Here is a 6,251-nt window from a genome sequence, read left to right on the forward strand (position 1 = left end):
TGATCGTCGAGGGGACACTGAATAGTGCACGGTACATCCAAACCGTCATCGAACCCATCGTTCTACCATTCCTAGACAGGCAAGGGAACTTGCTGTTCCAACAGGACAATGCACGTCCGCATGTATCCCGTGCCACCCAACGTGCTCTAGAAGGTGTAAGTCAACTACCCTGGCCAGCAAGATCTCCGGATCTGTCCCCCATTGAGCATGTTTGGGACTGGATGAAGCGTCGTCTCACGCGGTCTGCACGTCCAGCACGAACGCTGGTCCAACTGAGGCGCCAAGTGGAAATGGCATGGCAAGCCGTTCCACAGGACTACATCCAGCATCTCTACGATCGTCTCCATGGGAGAATAGCAGCCTGCATTGCTGCGAAAGGTGGATATACACTGTACTAGTGCCGACATTGTGCATGCTCTGTTGCCTGTGTCTATGTGCCTGTGGTTCTGTCAGTGTGATCATGTGATGTATCTGACCCCAGGAATGTGTCAATAAAGTTTTCCCTTCCTGGGACAATGAATTCACGGTGTTCTTATTTCAATTTCCAGGAGTGTATATATATATATATATATATATATATATATATATATATATCTTATGTATATATACATATTGCTACTTCTAATGTGTATTGTCTTTATTAGCAGAGCAAGGAAAATGTGTTTTCATTGAAGTATATTAGAGAAACTTTCGATGAATTTTTTTAATTTTTAGATTGGTCTGTTCGTTTAAATTAATGTTAGGATGTACATGAAAATTTCTGTTTCTTCCAAAATATTTAGTATACTGCCTTTTTTGCAATATGTAGGACTTAATTATTAATTAAAAATATTATATATTTAAAACTACTGAGCATCGTTAATTTGTGGCCATAGCCCCTTTCTCGGATGCAAGCTTGAATCAGTCTTGGGAGACCGTCATCAAGCCAGTCCATTTCCAAATTGTCCCACACTTCAATGGCGATTCAGCGTAAGTGGCAGAGTACGCGGTCATCGTCCACATCCAAAAACAACTCGTTTTAATCACTCCGAAACATTTACGATTGGGCGAATGCCCAAAGAACAGGTAGGCCACGCTATTATGGTGATCCTAGCATGCTTAAAAACGTGTTTATGAGGAAAGCACGATGAACACTGGAGTTATCACCCATCAAGATGAAACTGTCAACAAAATTTTTACAATACGGTCTCACAATTGCTTTCAGAACCTAGTCCTTGTGCCACAGAGCAGTGAGACAGTCGTCGAGAACCACGGGTGGGGTGTGATGGCCCCATGTAATTCCACCGCAGAACTTCACACCACCACCACCTCCTTGCACTTGCGGAACATTATGTTGGAGGCATTCGATATTAGCTGGCAACGGCCTTGCCGCAGTGGGTACACCGGTTCCCGTGAGAACACCGAAGTTAAGCGCTGTCGGGCGTGGCCGGCACTTGGATGGGTGACCATCCAGACCGCCATGCGCTGTTGCCATTTTTCGGGGTGCACTCAGCCTCGTGATGCGAATTGAGGAGCTACTCGACCGAATAGTAGCGGCTCCGGTCAAAGAAAACCATCATAACGACGGGGAGAGCGGTGTGCTGACCACACGCCCCTCCTATCCGCATCCTCATCTGAGGATGACACGGCGGTCGGATGGTCCCGATGGGCCACTTGTGGCATGAAGACGGAGTGCATTCGATATTAGCTGCTTGCCTCCAAACATGTTGTCATCAGGTACATACAGACCCGTCGCCTATCCTGCAGGATTTCTTGTCCATGGTATTGTGGTGTACGACGTGAGGCTCGACATGGTCCTCGGGATGGAGATTCGCATCACGCAATCGTCTCCCAACAATCTGATGTGATACATGACGTTTTGTAGCCTCTTCGAACGTCGAAATCAGTTCACTGTTCATTTCACGCAAAAGTCGCAGATATCGACAAACCTATGAACCTGTCATACAGGGACGGTTTGTGAGGTGTAAGTGCTAAGTTCTGCCTGTCAACTGGAACCCATTCCATGCCCACACCACGTCACTTTGACTCCTGCGCGCACGTCGAGCAACTTCTCTGGTTGACAAGCCTTTTTCGCGTGACATGACAATGCGGACCCTATCGTTGATCGGCATTGTCCTTCTTGGCGTGATATATGTTCACTCTGTTGTTCCACAGACGTCTGTAATGCGTCCCTCCCGGGGCTTTACTTTTAGCTGAGATACTACTGTCCATTCGAGTGCGGTACTCTATCCGTTAACTGTGTGTATGTTTACAAACAACCTCAGGGCTGACCTTCCGATTGCTACAGAAGTGGTCACAATAGCAAAACACCTGCTCGACATCTAGAGATGATGCAAATTTTTTTTTTGAGGTCTGTACTCGATTGAGAACTATCGTTTTTGTGATTTCATTTATTTGAATGTGTGGCGTTTGTTCTTACGGACACGTCCGAAGCAACCGACACCACGCATTCATACAAGTCGTTGGCCTCGATAGGCAATTAATCTACCACCTTCAGTGCGAATACACATTTACGTTTGCCCGGCAGTGGGAATCTAAAATTAGAGAGCATGGAGGACAAGGATGGGGACTGAGGATTGGTGGCGCTGATTGAGAGTGTGAATAGGCCGGTGAGCGTGCCGAGGTAGTCAGCGCATTTGCCATAAGCACTGCGTCCAGGTTGCCTAGTTATTAATGTAATTGCCTAGTAAGCGGGAGATCCCGAGTTCGACTCCCGTTTCGAAACTCATTTTCACACTACTCCGCTGATTCCGCATAAAGTCCCGATGCGGCTGATATCATTAGTTCCTTCCTTTCCCTTTCTCTCCCCCCCCCCCTTTTACCTCCAATTTACATACACTACTGGCCATTAAAATTGCTACACCAAGAAGAAATGCAGCTGATAAACGGGTATTCATTGGACAAATATATTATGCTAGAACTGACATGTGATTACATTTTCACTCAATTTGGGTGCTTAGATCCTGAGAAATCAGTACCCAGAACAACCACCTCTGGCCGTAATAACGGCCTTGATACGCCTGGGCATTGAGTCAAACAGAGCTTGGATGGCGCGTACAGCTACAGCTGCCCATGCAGCTTCAACACGATAGCACAGTTCATCAAGAGTAGTGACTGGCGTATTGTGACGAGCCAGTTGCTCGGCCACCATTGACCAGACGTTTTCAATTAGTGAGAGATCTGGAGAATGTGCTGGCCGGGGCAGCAGTCGAACATTTTCTGTATCCAGAAAGGCCCGTACAGGACCTGCAACATGCGGTCGTGCATTATCCTGCTGAAACGTAGGATTTCGCAGGGATCGAATGAAGGGTAGAGCCACGGGTCGTAGCACATCTGAAATGTAACGTTCACTGTTCAAAGTGCCGTCTATGCGAACAAGACGTGACCGAGACGTGTAACCAATGGCACCCCATACCATTACGCCGGGTGATATGCCAGTATGGCGATGACGAATACACGCTTCTAATGTGCCTTCGCCTCGAGGGCGCCAAACACAGATGCGACCATCATGATGCTGTAAACATAACCTGGATTCATCCGAAAAAACAACGTTTTGCCATTCGTGCAGCCAGGTTCGTCGTTGAGCACACCATCGCAGGCGCTGCTGTCTGTGATTCAGCGTCAAGGATAACCGCAACCATGGTCTCCTAGCTGATAGTAGATGCTGCTCCAAACGTCGTCGAACTGTTCGTGCAGATGGTTGTTGTCTTGCAAACGTCCCCATCTGTTGACTCAAGAATCGAGACGTGGCTGCACGATCTGTTACAGCCATCCGGATAAGATGCCTGTCATCCCGATATCTAGTGATACGGGGCCGTTGGGATCCAGCACGGCCATCCGTATTACCCTCCTGAACCCACCGCTTCCATATTCTGCTAACAGTCATTGGATTTCGACCAACGCAAACAGCAATGTCGCGAAACGATAAACCGCAATCGTTATAGGCTACAATCCGACCTCTATCAAAGCCGGAAACGTGATGGTACGCATTTCTCCTCCTTACACGAGGCATCACAACAACATTTCACCAGGCAACGCCGGTCAACTGCTGTTTGTGTATGAAAAATCGGTTGGAAACTTTTATCATGTGGGCACGTTGTTGGTGTCGCCACCGGCGCCAACGTTGTGTGAATGTTTTGAAAAAATAATCATTTGCATACCACAGCATCTTCTTCCTGTCGGTTAAATTTCGCGTCTGTAGCACGTCATCTTCGTGATGTAGCAATTTTAATGGCCAGAAGTGAAATTTGTGATTTCAGTCCTTAGAATAGTTCTGGCAGTCGTATGCAGCAATGATTTGTCTCTCCTCGCCACATTACAGAGATAACGGTGCGAAGTTTGGGATAGGTTGGCATTTTTGTTTCCAAAGAAGGGTATTTACACAGCAGATGGACCTTCTGTGAACTCTTTTTGTGTGCTGTCAGTAGACGAAGTCTTCTTTCACAGATATCTTATTCTTTTCAACCATATGAGAAACTGACAAAGTTATAGTTGGTTCGGAATAATTGATGATTAAACCTTTGAGAAGGTAAACCATTAGTGCTGGAGATACGTCGGGGCAACTATCAAACAGCCGTCCTTCGTACAAGGTGACACAAACGCAAAAATAAACCATTTGGGTCTCTTGGGATAAACATCTGAAAACGAAAATTTTCAAAGCACCCAACAGGATTCGAGCCCAGAACCTTCTCTATATCAAGAACTTTCCCTAAGCAGTACGCTGTGCCGTTAGTCTACTTAATGCTCCTGTTTTTAACGCTCTAGACCGTCACGCGAAATTCGTCTATTACTAGCCAGGGTGAATGGCTCCAGGGCGTGATGCCTGGGACCCTAACGTACAACAACGTATATATAGTTTCCAAAAGTCGACCCCATGCCTGCGGAACTCTCCTTGTAATCCTGTCGATGCTGTTACACCTGTCTCTTCTACTGACAAGTGATAAATGTAGAATGTGTGTGAGCTGAAAAAAATATCCGAATGAAATTTATCCATAGTGGATGCTGCTGAACTCCGTGACTGTTCCTTTATAGGGTGTAGAAAAATTTTCACTACCAGTCACAATAAAAAATAATTTATAAAAAATAATTTATCCATTTTCGATACTACATTTCGCTACGAAAATTTGGACAAAATTACATTACGCAACTTCTATAATCCGCTCAAACACCTAACCTAAAATGCCAAACGGGTTCGGATTTCGAATGTTTTTGGAGTGTAGAAAAATTTTTGCTACCAGTTACAATAAAAATAACCATTTATTGTGACTAGTGGCGGAAATTTTTCTACACTCTAAAAAAATTCGAAATCCGAACCCGTTTGGCATTTTAGGTTAAGTGTTTGAGCGGATTATAGAAGTTGCGCAATGTAATTTTGTCCAAATTTTCGTAGCGAAATGTAGTGTCGGAAATGGATAAATAGGGTATCAAATCTTTTTGTAAGAAAAGATGTAATTGCTTGAAAGTGATTTGAGTAGTTAAGAAAAACTTCATTAGTGATTTTTAGAGAAGACCGAGATATTTCGTGAACAATTGGAGCTATTTACGTAACTGAATTGTCCAAAATTTCATCTCTTCAACACGCAGTTATTTTTCGTATTAAAAGTTACTGGTGTAGAATTTGTCAAATTCTTTCTTTCACTCTGAAAAAATAAAGTAAACATCAACTAACAACATAAATTGATAATTCTCTGCTCTCTCTTGATTTCAGACAAATCACTTCAAAAATATTTGACCTTTTCTTTCCAAAAAAAATTTATAATCCGTTACACGATATTCCGATACAGGAAAAACTCGTCTTTATTGCTCTAAAACGTTCAAGTACCAAACGCAAATCAGTGCTGTAAACTTGGATAGTTACTATTCGGACGCTCAACCAACGAGTTTCATTAGTTGCATTTGTTTGTTAACCGTTTATGGTTTTTTGTCAGTTAAATATTAATATAATGATATTGGTCAGTGCGACCGCTACGAGAACCTATAGCCGCGCTATAGAGTCGATAGCGCAGTGTAGTCGGAGAATTCGATGATAAAACCACCTTGAACGGGGCCAGAGACAGTGCGAGGCTTGTTTAGAGCTACCTAAGCAGCTCGTGCTATCTCCCGCAGACCTCAATTACGGTGAATGGGAATTGCTGCGACAGCGGCATCGTCAGACAATGGAGCTAGACACGGTTTAATTGACTGACGTCACAGCTATTGTCAATAGCTCTTCCAGGCGGTTGGAGACGCCGTCAAGGCTATCGTCGCCCGCC

The 6,251-nt window shown here is 44.6% G+C and overlaps 1 pseudogene; it reads left to right on the forward strand.

Annotated features, from left to right (window-relative positions):
* The first annotated feature begins 1,355 nt into the window (after positions 1-1,355).
* Positions 1,356-1,473, forward strand: LOC124727805 (annotated as a pseudogene).
* The last annotated feature ends 4,778 nt before the right edge of the window (positions 1,474-6,251 follow it).

This window comes from Schistocerca piceifrons, chromosome 1, assembly GCF_021461385.2.
Source record: "Schistocerca piceifrons isolate TAMUIC-IGC-003096 chromosome 1, iqSchPice1.1, whole genome shotgun sequence".
NCBI lineage: Eukaryota > Metazoa > Arthropoda > Insecta > Orthoptera > Acrididae > Schistocerca > Schistocerca piceifrons.